This window comes from Orcinus orca, chromosome 6 (genome assembly GCF_937001465.1).
Source record: "Orcinus orca chromosome 6, mOrcOrc1.1, whole genome shotgun sequence".
Classification (NCBI taxonomy): Eukaryota; Metazoa; Chordata; class Mammalia; order Artiodactyla; family Delphinidae; genus Orcinus; species Orcinus orca.
The window spans coordinates 16,139,929-16,160,911 of NC_064564.1; the positions used below are offsets into that span (position 1 = coordinate 16,139,929).

General features: G+C 47.6%; 1 protein-coding gene across 6 annotated transcripts in view; it reads right to left on the minus strand.

The window, feature by feature from the left end:
* PTK2B (protein tyrosine kinase 2 beta) overlaps window positions 1-20,983 on the minus strand; it is a 139,974-nt gene that overhangs the window by 63,993 nt on the left and 54,998 nt on the right. The gene's annotated exons all lie outside the window — the stretch shown is intronic.

Here is a 20,983-nt window from a genome sequence, read left to right on the forward strand (position 1 = left end):
AGAGATTGCCACTGAGGTTGTCCGTGGGAGGCCTGGCATTGGTATTTTTAAGTTTCTAAGGATGTTTCTAACATCCAGGCTGGGTTGAGAACCTCTTCCAGACTAAGCTTAGCTCTCATATGGAACCCGCTCTTCCAGAAGAATCTCTCCCTTCTAACAGGAGACTGTGATTTTAGGCGGACATTCCTCAGACTGGGAGTTGCGGGCTGAAGGACGGAGCTGGCAAAGTTAAAACACAAATGGGACAAATGAACTTATTTACAAAACAGAAATAGAGTCACAGATGTAGAAAACAAACTTATGGTCACCAAGAGGGAATGGGGGGGAGGGATAAACTGGGAGATTGGGATTAACATATACACACAACTACATATAAAACAGGTAACTATTAAGGACCTACCATATAGCACAGGGAACTCTACTCAATACTCTGTAATGACCTATATGGGAAAAGAATCTAAAAAAGACTGGACATATGTATATGTATAACTGATTCATTTTGCTGTACAGCAGAAACTAACACAACATTGTAAATCAACTAGACTCCAATAAAAATTAATTAAAAAATACAAATGTGGAGTCAAATATTTTAGATGTGGCAGCAAAGTCTATGTTCATTCAATCACACTGCTGGGCACTAGAAGGGAAACAGACAGTCACTAGCTGCAAGGAGTCATTCCTTTAAAAAGCCAGTGTGTATTATGAAGACATGAAAGAGATGCTATGAGGACAAGGAAAGAAGCAGGATGTGTCCCTTCCATCAGGGCAGGCAGACAAGGAGCAAAGCGCCAGCCTGAGTCCACCTGGGCAGGCAGAATTTGGGACAAGACAGATGGAGAAAAGACTACCCAGTCTGCTTTATTTTAGAGACTAGTATGTGTATTCTAGAAGCATCCATGCCTTTTTTCAATGTCTACTGGACCTGTCCCATGTGCGAATCCTCTGCTATGTACTGGGTGTGTGTCTCGGTTTCCCCAGACCTTCAATAAGGAAACCAGGGAAATAGCTTGAGAGGCAACCCCAGGAAACCTACCAGGGAGTGGGACGTGTGGGACAGGGAAAGGAAGGCAGCCTCTTATCAATGGAGCGATCGCTTGGACAACTGCAGAGGAACCCTGCTGGGAGCCCCGGGAGCGAGGACAGAACACACGCTGTAGAGCCACTCCAGCCAGTGAGCGACAGAGCCACACCACTTCTTAACAGCCATCGTCCCAGCATTTCCAGCCAGTTCTGCACAAGGGCAGAGTGGACTCAGAGCCAGAGGAAGTCCCCAGGCCAAAAGATGCAGATGTTGGCAGGTAAAAGTAAGCAGAATACTGAAATGGCAAGGCCCAAGGGGACATCAGAAGGGACCATGACAAATCTGCTATAGGATGTGAAACAGAGGGAAGGATGTCTTGCCCCTAAAGAGCGTACACTCTAGTCATACAGACAAACCGTATATATATATATATATATATATATATAAAACCATCAATAACACACACACATCTGGTCCTAGGTTCAGGATCTCCTGTGTCTACTGAGCCAGGGGCCCCATGACCCCTGGGCATCTGTTTGTATAAACTAATTTCCAGGCAGGGGTCTCATGACACAGTTTTGTGAAACAGGCATCTGGGTAGGAAGGAAATGGAGTAGCATATGGTGTCTGTCCCCAGGGACTAGATCATGCCAATGGAAGCCAAAGGGCCTACACCCCAAAGACCATTTGGAAAATAGGGGTGCAAGCAGTGTCATCAGGTTGGCCAGTGGGAACGTGGACTCAGAGCTGGAAGGAGGCCGTTATACCCACAGCTGCAGGTCACGCCATGTGGCTTCTGGACACCCACAGTGAAGGGGACGGGGTGCCATTCAGAAGATACCCCCCAGCCCAGGCAGCATTCCCACCCAAAGGGTACTGGTGCTGGTGAGCACACAGAGACACCCTGGGGACTCCCTGAAATACTAGGGGAGGGTTTGAAAGAGAACAGTTAAGTAGGAATAATATGTCAGTAAAATACAAGAGATCTGGCTGTTACGATCTTGGAAGCTCCACTTTCATATGTGATGTGTGTCATTGGCTGAAGAGAAGAGTGAAGGAGAGAAGCCCTCTCTGAAAGGCAGAGCCCAGTATCAGAGGCAGAGCAAGTCAGAAAGCTTCGCCAGGACAGAGGTCAGGGCAGAGTCTGCAGGGGGAGGGGGTTAGGCCCCCACGGTGCTTTTAACTTTGCGGTTACAGCCAGTGGTGCAATGAGATGCGGTACTTTTAAACTAGAGGGGCCAAGAGGATGTAAACATGTAACGAGGATGTGGGGCAACAGGAATGCTCATTTATCGCTGGCGCAAACTTTGGAAGACAGTTGTATGGTTTCTTACAAAACTAAACAGACTCTTACATGATTTATCAGTCATGCTCCTTGGTATTTACCCAAAGGGGCTGAAAACTTATGTCCACACGAAAACCTGCACATGGATGTTTATAGCAACTTTATTCATAATTACCGAAACTTAGAAGCAATCAAGATGTCCTTCAGTAGGCGAACAGATAAATAAGCTGTGGTACATCCAGACAGTGGAATACTTTTTCGTTTGTTTAATAAACTTTTTATTTTAAACGAGTTTTAGATTTACAGAAAAGTTGCAAAGATAATACAGAGAGTTCTCATATACCCCTCACTCAGTTTCCCCTATTCTTAACATCTTACCTTACTATGGGTACACCCAGACGACGGAATATGATTCGATGCCCAAAAGATATGCTCTAGCAAGCCATGAAAAGGCATGGAGGAACCTTAAATGCATATGACTAAGTGAAAGGAGCCAATCTGAAAAGGCTACAAACTGTATGGTTTCAACTATATGACATTCTGGAAAAGGCAAAACTATGGAGACAGTAAAAAGATCAGTGGTTGCCAGGGTTTGGGGGAAAGGAGAGATGAATCGGAGGAGCATGGAGGATTTTGAGGGCAGTGAAAATACTCTCCGTGATATTATAGGGATGGATACACGTCATCATACACTTGTCGGAACTCATGGAATGCACAACACCGACCCTGAACCCTGATGTAAACTACGGACTTTGGGTGATAGTAATGCGTCACTGTAGGTTCAAAAATGTGATGATGAGAAACCACAGCCTGATCGTTGACTCCCCTTTCCCAGCCTAACTGGGCAGTGCCTGGCCCACGCAGGAGCCAGCCCCCACCAGACCCTGATCAAAGAGCAGTATTCATATTCTACATCCAACCTAGACTGATATGTTGGCCATCATCAACACACTCGGATGACACTGGTTTCTTATCGTCATCAGTTTTTTCCTGGCCTTTGGTTCAGGAGCCATCACTCATAGTAGTCAACGTGGATCCCATTGAAATATCTTAGCAAAATCATTTCAGTCACCCAGGATCTACCTTTGCCTTCAGACCAATGCTAGTCCCTCAGGTCTGCCCTTAGTCCTTTGTAGTGGTAACCTTGGGCTATCTATTCCAAAAACAATTACAATTAAAAAACTTTAAAAGAAACATATGTGTTTTGCACAACAATCCTGGGAGATGTGCAGAGATGATTATTACCATTTTACAAAGGAGAAAACATACTCAAGAAATTTTAAGCCATCTGGTCAAGGGATCATGCTTGTTGAGTAGCAAACTTGGATCCCAAAGCAGATTTGAATCCAAGTTCAAAGTTTTTCCCACCTTGCCATCTGCCTTTGAAGAAAGTAGTATCTCTTGATACCACAGACGTGGGCACAAACTCCATGCAAGAAGAAATGTGTCAACCCAGCATGGAACACCCCAGTCTGTGAAGAATCCAGAGTCCTCCTGGCTTAGAGAGCATCACCCCTCCCCAAGCTAGGACTTGGTCATGAGAGGTCTTGGAGGTGTCTGGCCGAAAGACCTCAGCCCAGAAAGGTGGTGCCCACGTCTCTGCTGACATGTGACAACTCCCTCAAGGGCATCCAAAACTCCCAACTGTCAGTACAGATCTGCAGTGAACTGCCAAGGGGTCCCCCAAAACTCTCTGAAGAAGAGTAACTGAAAGGTGTTATATAAGGAAAGCCTCAGTCACCTGCCTTGGGGGTCTTGGAGAACACAGCCCTCAACGTCACGCATAGTCTTCTCTCCAGGCCCACCACGGCTGATTTCAAGCTACCAACATATGGTGCTGGGTGCAGTTAGGAAGACATGAGAACGACCTGCTGACTCTAGCTCCTGTTTCTGGACAACAGAACTTGCCTGTTCCTCCAGACTTTGCCTGATTACTTGAATTTCTCATCAGTAGCTTGTCTCTGGATTTTGTTGATCACAAAATCCTCTGACTCTAAGTGTGTGAGCCAAAACCCCTGCTCCTTCCTGTAGTCCAGACCTGGACCCCAGCCTGGCAATCCTTCCTCCCTGCATCCTGGCCTGCCCTAGACCCTATGGGCACTGTCAGAGGAGAGACCGTCCCACGGCACTGGAGAAAACCCTGGCTCAGAGCCACTGTGGGCTCCGGCTGTCTCCCAACCCCCAGATCTGCCCAAGGCAAAGCCAAAGAATAACAAACACAAGGAAATGGGCTCAAATTAAAACAGGAAAAGTTTTGATTGGCTATAAGAACGTCTTGGCCAAGACCTGCCAAGGGCACTAAGGGAAGCGGTACAATCTCTGAGTCCCTGAAGTCTTCAGGAAGAAAATAAATGACACTCTTCCTGAACGGCAAGACATTCACCTGCCTGAAGGGGGAGGGGAGACTGAAGCAGGATTGAAGTCCCTTCAGATCCTCTGGGTTGTCACTGTCCCCAGGGCTGTGCTCCCGGTGTGGGGAAGATGTCAGGGTTATAGGGGTCAACATCACAGAAAAATACACTCTTGATCTTGAAGACACTGCAAGGTAATGTTACGTCTTATTGAGCACATACTGTGTGCCAGGGAGTTCATGTAAGTAACCTCTAATTCTCTAGGAGGATTCTGCAGGATCGGTAATGTGAGAGAAGTCTAGCGAGGTGACTGTCCAGAGCATACAACTGGTAAGCGGCAGAGAATTAAGGCCACCATGTTGCCAATGGCGAGAGGGCTGCTGGTGTCACGTCCTGCCACCATGCTTAGGGCTTAGTGTCCGGCTCTGCCACCAACTGGCTCTGATGCCTTGAGACGTCAAGCTGGGATGGGACAGAGTTCCCAAACAGCAGTTGGCAGGTGGATGATGGCCTTTGGTGATGTTTCGCCGTGTCCATGGCAAAATGAGAAAAATAAGAACACTGTAAAGAATCCATCATAAAGCTGAATGTATTCCATTTGAGAGGCAGTCTTTTATTTTAACTTTGTTTTCCACCTTTTTTTTTTTTGGTTTTTCAGTGTTAATTCATTTATGAAACGACAACGATAGCCTTTACCAATTGGCCTGGAAGCTTGGCCTCTTCGGGAACCAGACTTGAGAGTGACGCTGGGAGTTCCAAGGGTAAAAGGCAAAGTCTTGAGGACTGAAAGTTCTGCCCATGACTTCAGGGAGCACAGAAAGGGCACCGTTCGTCAGGAAGGTGGCACGATGTCAGGGAGAAGGCACACACATCTGACTCATTCGAACCTGGGTTTAAAACTCATGTCCTTGGGGCTGCCATGCTGCAGAAGTCTAGGCCGTTACTCACGAAGGATTTCAGAGCTAGGCAATGTGGTGGCCTTAAGTGTCTGCCACTTACCAGTTGTGTCACCTCTCTAGACCTCAGTTTCCTCTCTTGGGATAGGAGGCTAACATTACCTATCCTGCAGAACTTTCTAGAAAATCAGAGATTACCTATGTAAACTCCCTGGCACATGTACTTTTAAAACGCCTGTGACTTGGCAGAAGAAAGAACCAAAAACCCAATACCAGCGCCCACTTAAAAAAATTAAACTGGCCCAGTAAGTCGAGGCTCAGGGGGTGGTGGCAGCCCCTCCTGTCTCCAGGGCTCTGAGGCTGCCTTTCCTCCAACACCCACCTTCTCCACCTGCCTGGGCACCTGAAAAGAACACCTCTACCTCCTACTCTCTGCTCACATGGAGGGCCGTCGTCTGTCCTGCGAACCCACAGAATACAGTCAAAACGCCAGCCCTTTGGATCTAGCAGAAGCCAGAATGTCATGAGACACACATTTTATTTCCACTCTGTCTCTGAGTCACTTCCTCTTGCCGTTTCCCCATCAACAAAATGGGGAACACATGCCTTTCCTCTGCAAAGGCCTGCTGAGAGCAGCCACTTAACGAATTGGCAATGACCTTGCCGTCTTGGGGAGCCAGGCCTGCCGTGTCTGGGAAGCTGGGCCCTACTGTCTCCACACAGCGTTCCCTCCCCAGCCCTGGGCCCTTTCAAACCCCAGTTCCCATGAGGGCCGGCATTCTGCCCGCTCCAGGGCCACCCAATCCATCACTTGGTTAATCCCTTCCCCTCCTCTCCGAGCGTCCCTCCCCATTACCTTGCAAAGGAAGGAGCCAGGAAGGTTGTGATTAGCACCAGCTATAATTCAATGTAATTCAAAAAACCTTTATTGAGAGTCTCCCACATTTTCAGCTCGTCACCCCCGCACACACGACCCACTCCAGATCATTCTGTTGCCAGCACTTTGCGACCCAGAGGTCACCTGACTCGTAGCTGGCTCTCAGGGCGCTGGGAGGGGGGCAACAGAGACGCATTACCTGTCCTTCCTTGTTAACAGAACCTCTGTTCTCCCACTGGTTCAAGGACTTTGATCCCTGCAGCTGGGCAGAGTTTTCTTACCTCCTGTGTGACTTCTGAGCGCCGCTAGCTCCCCAGCCCTTCAAGAAATCCCACTCCCCTTGGTCCTAGTCGGCCAGCTCATGAGTGATTCGGACTGGCCCGTTTTTCTCCCCCCATCGCCGCCTTTCTTCTTTTTCCTCTTCTCCCCTTTCCCTCTTCCCCCAGCCCTCCACTTCTCTCTCTCTCTCTCCCTCTCTCTCTCTCTCTCTCTCTGCCTTGCTATGTTTCAGGAGACACACCAGACTCCGGAGGTATGAAGATAAGCAAAAGTGGGAAGAGGGTCCCCGTCCAGCAGAGACTCACAATACCGTAAAAAGGAAAAGGATTCGAGCAAAGCAGCCACCATATGGTATGGGATCTAATAGGGGTCTCTGCTGGGTATTAGTTGATCACAGGAGAGGACTTGCCTCTGGGGCGCCTGGATCTCAGGAAAAGGTGACACAGCAAGCTCGGGAAATCACGTGCTATGATATAGGGCTGGTCAGGAGGGTGCTGAAGGGCTGCCGGGAAATAAGAGGAGATGGTGACAATATAAGACCCCATGGAGAAGCAGATTTTCACTTAAAAAATATAATTTTGGCCATAGGATGAAGCCAGGCATGAGCTAGGAGGCAGAAGAGTGGCTCACATAAGGCCTTGGCATGAGTTTCACCAGTAATCCAGGGCAAAGATGGCCTGGTCTGCAGCATTTGCCGACTTCTCTTGTGTCAATACTTTCGTCATCGCTGATTTCAAGCTACCAACATGATCTCACTGACGGCAGACTTGGGGAGAAATGCATGTTGTGAGAGCTGATTCCAGCACCGCACGGCCTGAACAGTGAGTGACCCGGGAGTAGGATGGGGGCAGATTCTATAGTCACTTGCTTCAAGCCTGCCTCTGACCCTTGATGTTGTCTGGTCCCGGCAGTGGTATCACCACCCAGCACTTCAAGATAGCAATCTACAAGGTGCACAGGCAGCACAGAATTTTAAGATGCGCTCCTTCCTCCGAGGAGCTCCTGTGACTTTCCAATTTCCTAAAAAGTTGTAATTTTCAAAGCCACATTCTGTCCTCGTTAAGCTCAAACTAAATTCTCCTCTGCTTCGAGTCCCAATGTCAGCCTCTTCCTTCTCTCCCAGCCTGCAGCTCCAGCAAATCCCATTTGCCTCTCTGCATGTGATACAGAATTGGTTGTTGGGCTGGGAAATTCGGTACCACAATGAATCAACGCTACAGTTGAGTATTTTGAATTCTTCCCCATTTTCTTGACAGGAAGATGAGGAGGCCAAGTGACAAGGAGGTGAACTCATAACTGGCCAAATGGTTTTTCCCAACAACTGCTGATCAAGTGTCTGTATTAACCTGAGGACCGATGGCTTTTTGAATGGGTCCTTGTTCACGCCTCTTTATTTGGCATTTAGGAGTTTGTGGTTATTAGACAAAAAGCACCATGTTGAGCACAGGATTAGGGGGAGATTGTGACTCTGGTTGAAGACCACAGAGGGCCCCTGACATCTGCACAGGCAGGCAAAACACGCCAAGGGGAACAGAATGCAGCCAGTGAAATGGGATAAATGTGAAGTTCTTTACGTAGACTTAAAAAAAAAAAATCTTCCCCAGTCTGGGATGAGGAAGATGTGGTTTAGCAACAGCATGGATTTAAACAATGGGGTTTAAGCTGTGAAGTCACTGTTAGTCACTATGAAAGAGCTGCCGAAAACTTTAACGTGGTTTTGGGGTCACTAGAAAATCCCTAAAATAAGGACAGTGATTCCCCCCGGGGCATGGAGACAACTTCATCTACAGAACTGGTGGCCCACAGCCCCGAGGTTTGAGAGACTGTGTTCTATGGTGAACATCCCAGGACTTTCAGAGCGTGGGGAGCCTGGGAGGCAGACCCTTAGGCTAAAGGGGGATGGGAGTCCTGGGAAATGAGGACGGGACTGTTGGTTTCAAATGGCTGCAGGGCTGCCATGCAAGAGATGGACCCCACTCCTTCATCCAAGTCAAGGTTTTTAAAAAAGTGCAACAGACTTTTTTACAAAACTACAATAAGATATCACCTCACACCAGTCAAAATGGCTATCATTGAAAAATCCGCAAACAATAAATGCTGGAGAGGGTGTGGAGAGAAGGGCACCCTCCTACACTGTTGGTGGGAATGTAAACTGGTACAACTACTATGGAGAACAGTATGGAAGTTCCTTTAAAAACTAAAAATAGAGCTGCTATATGACCCTGCCATCCCACTCCTGGGCATATATCCAGAGAAAGCTATGGTTCAAAAGGATACGTGCACGCTAATGTTCACTGCAGCACTGTTTACAACAGCCAAGACATGGAAGCAACCTAAATGTCCATGGACAGAGGAATGGATAAAGAAGATGTGGTACATATACACAATGGAATATTACTCAGACATTAAAAAGAATGAAATAATGCCAGTTGCAGCAACATGGATGGACCTAGAGATTGTCATACTGAGTGAAGTAAGTCAGACAGAGAAAGAGAAATATCATATGATATCCCTTATTTGTGGAATCTAAAAAGAAATGATACACATCAAGTTATTTACAAAACAGAAACAGACTCACAGACTTAGAGAACGAACTTATGGTTACCAGGGGGAAGGGTGGAAGGAAGGGATGGTCAAGGAGTTTGGGATCGACATGTACACACTGCTATATTTAAAACGGATAACTAGGAGCTTCCCTGGTGGCGCAGTGGTTAAGAATCTGCCTGCCAATGCAGGGGACATGGGTTCGAGCCCTTGTCCAGGAAGATCCCACATGTCACGGAGCAACTAAGCCCATGCGCCACAACTACTGGGCCTGCACTCTAGAGCCTGCGAGCCACAACTACTGAGCCCATGTGCCACAACTACTGAAGTCCGTGCGCCTAGAGCCCGTGCTCCACAACAAGAGAAGCCACCACAATGAGAAGCCCGTGCACCACAACAAAGAGTAGCCTCCGCTCGCTGCAACTAGAGAAAGCCCACGTGCAGCAACGAAGACCCAATGCAGCCAATAAATAAAATTTTAAAAATAAATAAATAAATAAAATGGATAACCAATAAGGACCTACTGTATAGCACGGGGAACTCTGCTCAATGTTATACGGCAGCCTGGATGGGAGGGGAGTCTGGGAGAATGAATACATGTATATGTATGACTGAGCCGCTTTGCTGTGCACCTGAAACTATCACAACATTGTTAATTGGCTATGCGCCAATATAAAATAAAAAGTTTAAAAAAACGATATAAAAAAAGAGCAGTGGTCTTTACATGCTCAGAACACCCACCGTGCACCCCTTTCTAGAGTGTTTGAACACTCGCTATCTTGCTACTATCTCCCAAGGCAGACGCCACTCCCATTTGGAGGATGAGGAAAAGTGACAAAGCACTTTGCCTGGGGTCACTTTTCTTAAGTGGCAGAGGCAGGACCAGCACTCAGATTTCCCATTTTAGCCCAACAAACACAGCTCACAGCCCAAGTCCCACCACTAGGGGCTTTGTCTCTGCACAGCAAGGTGGTTCCAGATGAACACTGCTTTTCTGATATGGGCCCAGAATTCTGCTCACACAAAAACTTACACATAAACATCAGTTTCCAGCCCTGCAGCGCTAAAAGGAATACTGGCCTTTTATATATTAATATGTGTAATAATCATGACGATGTAGAATTTTGTTATCTTTGATGATACATTTAATAAACAGAAAAAAAATTGACAATGAAATGAAAACTCAAGTACTTTTTTTTTTCAACCAGAAAGTACAAAGCCAGGTCTGACAGTAGAGGTATAGTCCCCTCATCCAGTACCACCTTAAAAACAACGAAAACATCCTCCTGAACAAGCTTCTCCACCTACCAACCCCCAATCTGCTACTCTTTGCAACTCCAGCAGACACTACAAATTTGCTTTCTGTAAACAGATACTCAAACCATTAAGTATGACGGTGTCCCCAATCTGTACACTGCAGTGATCAGCTTTCACTTTAGTGCAAATTTAGATGCTCCGTCCAGCAAACAGGATGCCACCTGTGTGTGAAAAGACTTGGGAACATTAAAAATAGATGGGAAAATCCTCAGCAGTTAAAAATGCTAATAAAAACCACTTTGAGGTATCACTACAAACCTTTTAAACAGCCAAGACACCTGGAGAAAAATAATAAAATCTTATGTTTATGGGCTTGAAATGAAACTGGTACAATTGCCTGTTGATTCAGAACCGGCTTCCTGAAGAGCAAGCTAGTTGAATAGAAAATGACTCACGTGGGGCAGAAGACCTAGATAGACATTCCTCCAAAGAAGACACACGGATGGCCAACAGGCACATGAAAAGGTGCTCAGCATCACTAATAGAGAAATGCAAATCAAAACTACAATGAGGTATCGCCTCACACCGGTCAGGATGGCCATCATCAAAAAATCTACAAACAATAATTGCTGGAGAGGGTGTGGAGAAAAGGGAACGCTCCTACACTGTTGGTGGGAATGTAAATTGATACAGCCACTATGGAGAACAGTAAGGAGGTTCCTTAAAAAACTAAAAATAGAGTTACCATATGATCCAGCAATCCCACTCCCTGGCATATATCCAGAAAAGACAAAAACTGTAATTCGAAAAGACACATGCACCCCGATGTTCATAGCAACACTATTTACAATAGCCAAGACGTGGAAACAACCTAAGTGTCCATTGACAGATAAATGGATAAAGATGTGGTACATATATATACAATGGAATACTACTCAGCCATAAAAAATAATGAAATAATGCCATCTGCAACAACATGCATGGACCTAGAGATTATCGTACTAAGTGAAGTAAGTCAGACAGAGAAAGGCAAATATCATATGATATCACTTATATGTGCCATCTAAAAAACAGTGCAAATGAATTTATCTACAAAACAGAAACAGACTCACAGACATAGAAAACAAACTTATGGGTACCAAAGGGGAAAGGGGGGAGGGAGGGATAAATTAGGAGTTTGGGATTAAGAGATACACGCTACTATATATAAAATAGATAAACAACAAGGATTTACTGTATAGCACAGGGAACTATATTCAATATCCTGTAATAACTTATAATGGAAAAGAATCTGAAAACAAAATTCACACACACACACATATGTGTATAACTGAATTACTTTGCTGTACACCAGAAACAAATACAACATTGTAAATCCACTACACTTCAATAAAAAACAAATAACTCACATGTATTGACTTGGCCACCCAACTGTGGGAAATGCACACCCCACATAAGTAAAGAGGAAGCAAGGATCACATGCACAAAGATGTTCATAGCTGTACTATTTATAATAGAGAGAAAGTGAAATCAGAACAAAATGCTCAGGGAAATGCTGAGGGGGGGAATTCTAAGCAATATCATTAACGATATACGCCATTTAAAAACATGAACAGTGGTGATTCATGAAAATATTTATATTAAAAATGTTAAGTGACAGGGAATGAAGTTCACATACTGATTATAACTATAACTATGTAAAAATGCATGTACGTTTAGAATTACATACAGTTAATAGGCCTTAAGTTTTGCTGTTATGTTGGTTAAATATATGTAAACATTAAGTGGCTTCCACGAGGCCAGATGCTGGCCCTCTTTCTCCTTTCAACCTCTAGCTCCTCCTCTGACAGCCTGACTTTCTTACTTTCTGCACGCTCCACGTAGCCCACAGTGGCCAATCCTCTCACCCCAGAGTTAGGCTAGAGAGCAAATAGGCCCCAAATCTAGATGTCAGGACTTCCCTGGCAGTCCAGTGGTTAAGATTCCACGCTTCCGCTGCAGGGGTCATGGGTTCGATCCCTGGTCAGGGAACTAAGATCCCGCAGGCCACCTGGCCAAACAGGAAGAAAAAAATAAAAAATAAAAATAGGAATTGGGGTGAATAAGGCAGAGAGAAAGCTCAATAAAATCTGTCAAGAGAACCTGGGACTACAGGAAGTTATCCTTAACCCTAGACAGTCCTCCAAGAGACCAGAGCACCTGCCAAGGCCTGGGGGGTCTTTGCCACACTGTGACCTTGATTCCGTCTCCAGCCCTGAGCCCCTGAGCCCGTGTCCCCTTCCTTTCTCCTCCCCTGCACGCCTGCAGCAGGCTCACTTCTGAGAACTGACAGTGGTTAACCTAGAGCCCGTTTAATCCTAAGAAGAAATTGAAATGGTAGGTACTGTTAATCACCCATCTCCAGGATGGGGCAGCTGAGGCTGAGCAAAATGACTTCCTGAAGATCACAGGGCAGGGATTCCCATGTTGTCCTGAGGGCTCCGGGTGTGGGCTCTTTACTGCCACACCCTGCAGTAATGGGTCCGGGACTGCTGGAGAAGAAGGAGAAGAAGGCCTCCGCCCACAGACAACCCCAGGGCTCTGGATTCTAACGGTGAGAACAGTGGACTATTTGACCTGATACATCACCCCTAACAGCACTTGGACCCGGCCTTCCTCACCTGGCTGTGGGTACACGTGTTAATACACATATAGACAAAGATTCTCTCCATGACCAAACTTCAGTCAGGCTCCTCTGAGCCCTCTGCTCTACTAGGCCTGGACGTCGGCTTCCATCTCTGTCTTTGTAGAGTCCCAGCTTTAGCAAGAATCCCACTAAGTGGGTTTAGCCAGAATTCCCCACCTTCTATTGCTGCCCATCCCCACCCCCCACGTAACATCTGGTCACTGTAGCCTGTCTTCAGCAAGAATCCTGCTAGGTGAACTTAGAAAAGGAAAACCCTGCCCTCTCACCCTGTCCATCCACTGGCCACCCCACCAGCACCACCACCCTGGTCCTTGGCAATCGTTTCCACTTTTCCTTGTTTTATTTCAATTTCTTTCCCCTACTGCAAAACTCCACTATAGTAGTTTCCCTGAATAAAGCCTGCCTTACCATTCTTTAGCAAGTATCTGAATAATTTTGCTTTAACAATATATACGTATGTATACGTATATATATCCCAATCCTTAGCCCTGTCTTCGTCTCCATGAATGGAGGCCTCTGGGCTGAGGCCCAGTCATCTGTATTTTTTAATCACATCCCAGGTGATTCTGATACATACCAGTGAGGGTGCAGAACAGCTGGTTTGGCCCTTGTCTTGCTGGTGAGCACTGAGTTTCAGAGAGACTAAAACGCAAGGACTCTCGGCTGGAACCCAGGTCTCCCCATTCCCAGGCTGCAGGCTCCCACTGGCAGGGTGGAGTCTGACAAACACTTGGTGCAGTGACAGACCTCGGTGAGTTACGATTCTTAAGTGTGGGACATTCCTGGCTGTCTCTGAGACTGAGTCCAGAGCACAGTGGTGCTTTCTGTTTTAGTTTCTTACTGTTACCCAAGCCTATTATTGAGAAATGGACAGAAAGAGCAGAAATAGGTGGCTTTAATTATTCAGAGCTCAGAAAAATCAAAAAATTGGGGGGAACTCTGGCCTTTTAAAACTCTAGCCGCAGTAGTTCCAAGGGAGGGAAAACCTGAGTATGGTGGCAAGAAATCCCCCAGCTTGTAGCTCTTCTCTCACAATGTTCTCAAGCACTTCTCAAAGTGTGGTAGGAATTTTTTCTCCCCTGGTTAGAAAAACAAAATAAAATACAAAGGGAAATCCCAAGCCAAAATTTTCTGAGCCCGAACGGTAGCAAAATTGCTGTTATCCTTTTACAAGAGCTATGGAAGAAAAAGATCTCACGGACCCAAAGGCAGGCATACAAACTTGGGGCCAGGTGGCTAGGCTAGGCTGGGGAAGAAATGACCCTTAGGGACCCGTCTGTGGGTAACAATTTGAGTAGGAGGCCCTGAGAATGGGGGTTTATGGGCAGGTAGCTCACAATGTGCTATCAGAAAAAAAGAAAAAGAGAAGGAAGGAAAGAAGGGAGGGAGGAAGAAAGAGAGCGAGCCTGGCATTTCCCCATAGTTCTGTCTTTCTCACCCAGGTACACAGCTTCACTCATAAATTAATTCCTGTCGTGTTCTAAAAGGTTAGGGTTAGGGTTAGGAGACTACTTAGGCATACACAATTAAAGTAAAATAAAAAACTCCAGAGATTCTATGCGTATTTGCTACACAAATATGTGCCCATGGTTATAGCTAGGTGTATGCAGAAAAGGAGACAGAGAAATGAAAACAGTTGTGGTAGAGAGGTAATTAAGCATTCCATTTTAATGGGTCTGGTTTCAGTGATAAATGCTTCTCAAGAATCACTGAGGCTACCTCCCAAGGTACAGTTGATCCAAACCTGAAAATATCCAGGACCCCCCTACCTACTTCCAGCCCCAGGTAGGAAATGGCAGGGGGCAGTCAGAATCCTGGGCTCTCGTTCCATAGCCATCATGAACCTAGCTCCCCCCCAGGTCAGATGTAAGTCTATGTTTGGCATAACGGTCCTCAGCCCTTTCTTCCTTTAGCTGTTCTTTCTTTGAGGTTTCCGAAGCACACAGGAAGTCAGAAAAAACAACAGCCAACCCACTTCTCCACAGCTTCACCACAGACCTGGAGGGACAGGGCACAGCAGAACCCAGAAAGGGCCCTGCGTCAGAGGAGGGGCGGGGGGGGTGGCAAGAGCCATCGGTGGGCCCTCCTCACACCACAGGGCAGGGGTGGGAGCCGGCAGAAATGGGAGGGAGGGCGGTGAGGGTCATGTTCACAGCCGGGCCTTCCAGAGTCCCCAGAGGAACCCAGTTCTAGTATTTCTCTCCTTCTGTTGACTGAGAATTTTCTCTTTTTTAAATTAATTTTTTATTGGAGTATAGTTGCTTCACAATGTTGTGTGAGCTTCTGCTGTGTAGCAAAGTGAATCAGCCATACGTATTCATATACCCCCTCTTTTTTGGATTTCCTTCCCCATTTAGGTCACCACAGAGCATTGAATAGAGTGCCCTGTGCTGTACAGGATGTTCTCATTAGTTTTCTGTTTTATACATAGTAGTGTGTATATGTCAATCCCAACCTCCTAATTCATCCCACACACCCCCCTTGCCACCTTGACATCCATACGTTTGCTCTCTACGCAGAAATAGAGACACAGACGCTGAGAATTTTCCGGTTACCTCACGTACACCCACAAAAGCTACAGCATTTAAAATCTTTTGAATGACATCTAACCTAAATGCCAGAAAGATACTTAGATAACTCAGTCAAGTCACCTCGCCTCCTGGGACCTCAATTTTCTCATCTAAAAAGTGAGGGGATTGAGTGAGAGGAATGTTTTTTCCAACAAACTCTTGAGCACAAATGTTTCAAACTCTACAAGTGGTTCCTGCGGTGGCTTAATTCACTGTTTGGCTGACATGCCTCCATGTTTATAAACCCCCCAAAACACCTTTCAGTGGCCCTGAATTCCAGGCTAAACCTGCTGGACCAGATTAGATGCTTCCCAAAATGCCCTCTTGGATATAAAAGTCTTGGAGCTAAGACCATTAGCCCCAAGGAGAGACCCTGGGTCACTGAAACAGGAGCAGGGAGGGGTAAGTCATTAGGACAAAAAGAAAAGGAACAATCTGGGATATTGATGAGGGAGAAAACATAACAACTCCAATTATAAATTCATTGGTGGTGAGAACCAGAGCTGAAGGGACTCATAAATGATGTATTTTTACCTCCTTTGCCTTATAGGTGAGGAAACTGAGGTCAGAGATGTCAAGTCACTTTCCCAAAGACACAGAGCTGAAATCTTGATGCGGGGAGCAGAGCAGGGACCCTTTGATGCATCAACCACAGGACTGGAGGACCTGAGTTTTTGTCAGGAGGTCCACCTCACCCAAACGAAATCCCCTGTGGGTGCTGGAGTCCTGGTGACCCCATATGGACTGACTACTCAGGTGATGCCAGTCGGGCACAGAGTTAAACAGAGGAGACTTCTGCCTTCTAGAACTTTCTGCATCTGCATCCAACACTTCGGAGGTCTTTACCTCACCCTGCCCATGGTGGACTGCCCTCTTGCGAGAGGTTTCTTCCTGCCCAGAAAGGGAGTCTACATTTTAATGGCGGCCTAAGGTAGAAGTCCTCTCCCCTCACACGTGTAGTAGCAAGCGACAGTCCACAGACCACCTGTCCTTCTCCTTCCTCCTCTCTCTGGAGGTGGTACGGGCCCCTTTACAAGGGAGGGGAGACTGGCTCAGAAAGGGTAAGGCCCACGCTCAGCAGGAGGCAGAAGAGGGGCCAGAACTGAGGCCTCCCAACCAGCAGCCAAAGGAGGCTTTCCGGGAGAGGGAAGTTTCACATCATACTGGGCACGGAAGAAGCATGTATTTGGAGGTCTGTCCCCGCCCAGGCAATTCAGCTGAGACAAATCCTATCACCTCCCTGAAGCTCACTGTTCTCACCCACAGGAGTTGGGTATGTTAATACTATCTTCCCTGAACTGTTGTGAAGATGAATGAAAACAATGAATATAAAAACACTTGGTAAACTCCAAATCCTCAACATCAAGCATCAGTCATAATCACACCTCATCCGTGATCCTCTGGTTCCTTCAAGTGTTTACGCAAACATTTCCATGACAGGCACTCATTCCTGTCAAAGAAACTCATTTGTCCCATTTGGGGGCCATTTTCAGTACTGGAGGGGTCTTTCCTATGCTGTGCTAAAGGAGTTTTTCTGCAGCTTCGACCAGTAGGTGCTAGGTCTGCCTCAGGAGCTGCCAGGCATAATCCCTGCCCCCTCACCCCTGCTTTGCACAGCCAGTCCTGGTCTAAACACAAGGCTGCAGAGAAACATGCGGGTTTGGGGGACTCACAGATCATTCTACACCAGGACCACCCGTTGCGCGTACACACTTTAATGCCAACCTCGAGAAGCCCGTAGAAATCGTTTGGATGAGCTATGCCAACACCAGTGATGGTAACCGGCTGCTTGCTGAGGTCACTCAACCTCCAGCAGTCAAGGCCCCCAGCGCCTGCCCAGACGTGCGTGGCTTGAGCCTGCCCCAGCTCCCAGCTCTCTGGGTCTAGACTTAGGTTCTTAGGATTTTAGAGCTGCATATGGGCTTTGAAGACCATACACGCCCGGACCTTCTCCCACGGCCTTGCAGTCACCGATGGGGCTCCTGGGAACACTCAGTCCACTGTGAACACTGGTCCCTGCTCATCCTCGAGCTGAGGTGACAACCACACCCTCCTTCGTCCCCACAGCACTGGCTGAGCAAACAACCTCCCACTCGCGGGTTCTATTCTCGGCTGTCAACATCGCCATCACCATCGCCATCGTCTGTCAAGTGTCTAATTGCACGTGGCTGTGTGCCAGGTGAGGGGAATAAAGGACCCAGAGCATGGGCTGCCCTGCATGCTGCTGCAGCCCACGGCCCTTCTGAGAGCGAACAGGTCGTAAGGGCAGAAGCTGCAGCAGACGTGGATGGACACGGTGCACATGTTATATACTCTGGGCTCACCAAAAGTGGGGAGCAGGGCTAAGTGCATAACTGGGGGTGGGGCGGGGGTGGGGAGAGGCTCACTATGGGTGAGACATGTGGGGCAGAGGAAAGAACTCAGCCCCAGGAGGCAGGGCCATGCGCTTCCTATGCTGAAAGCTTAGCTGACACCCAGGACCTCAGAATGTGACTGCATTTGGACTTAGGGCCTTTAAAGAAGAAATTAAGGTAAAATGAAGCCATTATGGTGGGCCCTAATCCAATCTGATTGGTATCCTTATAAAAAGAAGAAATTTGGGCATACAAAGAGATACAGCTGCACGCAGAGAAACAAGCCTACGAGAGAAGGCAGCCGTCTCTAAGCCAAAAAAGAGGCCTCAGAAGAAACCAGCACTGCTGATACCTTGATCTTGGACTTCCAGCCTCCAGAGCTCTGAGGAATAAAGGTAAGCCCCCCCAGTCTGTGGTGTCTATTTCTGGCGGCTCGAGCAGACTAACACAGGCAGGAAATGTGGGTTCTGGTTCCCACCCCTCCCCTCCCCACATGGACCAGCCTGGACAGACCAGAACACTGTGGAATTTAGCATCAGAGACGCTCTCTAAGATTCCCCAGTCCGGATGCTCCTCAGGCAGAGACTGTTACACATACAGTTGGCTCACTCTAGATCTATCGGGTAGAATGAGCGGGTGGGGCAAAGGAAGAGGAACCTTTGTTTTAACAGGAAGGATGACATACAGCAGGTTGGGAATGACTGGATCACAGTTGATAAGCCTGATACCAGGGAGGGAGAAAAGCTGCCCAAGTCAGACACTCAGAGCAGGGCCAACAAAGCTGGGACCTGCGTAGGGGCTCCCCGTCCCAGGCTGCATCTGCTCTGAGATCCCGGTCCTAGGTCTTCCTCGTGCATCCAGGGCAGAGGAGGGGGAGTCAGGATGTTTGCTGTGCTGGCAGGAACTGCACTTCTGACCTGCCCTGGGGACCCCAGGTGCTGCAGGCTGGAGGCGTTTCCAGGTCCGTGTTCTCCTGTCGTGGACTCTCATGGATGAGGACTCTGTGCCCGCTCCCTCCAGCCCCTTCCAACCTCAGAGAGTGGCCCAAAGAGCACTGGGTTCCGGGCCCTGCTCTGCAATGAACCTGAGACTTTGACCAAGTCCATTCACCTCTTTGGGTCCAGGGTCCCCTCTGAACAAAGAGACTAAGGCTGGACTCTTGGGTCACTTCTTGGCACGGAGGTGCTATCTGATAGCCAGCACCTCTGGGCTGGAAGGAACAGGCAGCACCTCGCCTGGCACTCCCCTCCTGGTGCACCTGGAGAAACCCGTCTCCTCAGCCCTCGGGCACACGCGCAGAGCCTTGTTAATAACTGCGCTTCCAGGTTTCTGTATTTGGTGCTCTGAGCCCTGGGGCCTTGCTGACCCTGGAGGGACTGCTCCTCCCTCTGTTAGCAAATTCTTGAGAAGGTGCCTTTCCCGTACAAACCAACCAATCCAGAGCCCCTAATCACCCCGTAATCACCTCATTTACTGGGCTCTCATGATCTGGTCACTACCCCCCTGCCCTAATCACCCCAGAGCCAGGTACCAGACAACCAGGGACACTCCCCATGTCCCAGGGCCTGCTGAAATTATTCAAAATAGCTAATCCTAAACTTGCTTACCCGGTTTTACTTGTTCCTTTCCAGGGAAATCACATGGAAGGATTTGTTTAAGATTTTTTTTTTTTTTGATGTGGACCATTTTTAAAGTCTTTATTGAATTTGTTACAATATTGCTTCTGTTTTATGTTTTGGTACTTTGGCTGTGAGGCACGTGAAATCTTAGCTCCCTGACCAGGGATCGAACCTGCACCCCCTGCATTGGAAAGCAAAGTCTTAACCACTGGACCAGCAGGGAAGTCCGTAAGATGGAAGGCTTTTGCCCACGTTTTTCCCTCACTCCCTCTGCCTCCTGACGCTCCCTGGTGCTTCCCCATGTGAACCCCCCACATGGCATTCTCTGCCTCTTATTTTAGGGACCCGTGAGTGTCAACTTCTTCCTGCAGGACAGTCACCTCCGTGTCTGCATGTCTTTCCAGACCTGCCTAAAATTAATCCCTGGTCTCCTCAAAACTGCCATGGCCTGGAACTCTAGGCCTGTATGCAACCCCTTTTGGGGTTAAAATCCCCACTAGTTAACCTCCCACGTGTCACACAAATCTTTTCACTGTCTACATGTACCACCCACGAAGAAGGTTTGGGACCACTGATCCAGCCAACCTCCAGTCTAACCATCAAATCCCCTCTGTAGCCTCCACTGCCCCCTCAGCCATGGGGCCTTACTGCCTTATGCACTAGGCCTTTCTACTTCTAAGGAGCCCTCCTTGCTAGAAAAGTCTGTATTATGCTCGCCATAAACCTGCCTTCTCATGGCTGTTGGCCCCTGGTTGGATTTCTGCCCTCTGGGGATGTAGAGAGTTGGTGCCATCTGCTTCCGTATAACACCCCTTCAGCTTCTTAAAAGCAGCTCCCGGTTCCCCTAGAGGCATTTCTTCTTGCAGCTAAACACCCCCGATTCCTTCCTTGTGCCTCATTAGTGGAAAGTCATGTTTTTCATGATTCTGTGACTCTAGAAGATTCCATCCTAGGGCCCATCTCTGAGCATCAAGCTTGAAGGAGAAGAAAAGATACCCTGACCTTAAAGATGCCCGACCTCCCTGTGACCACTTCTTCTAGTTTTTCACAAGATTTTGAATGTGAAGTCTAATTTTTAAATGTTGATACAAACTTATAAAACATGGCAGCAGCGTGGAGCTGCTGGTCCTCTCCCAGACACTCGCTCAAGGCCAATTCCCTCTGGATGGCTTGGCTACTCCCTGGTTGAAGGGGATCTTGAGTTTTCCCACTGCCACCTAAGGCCCCTCCCAGTCAAACAGCTA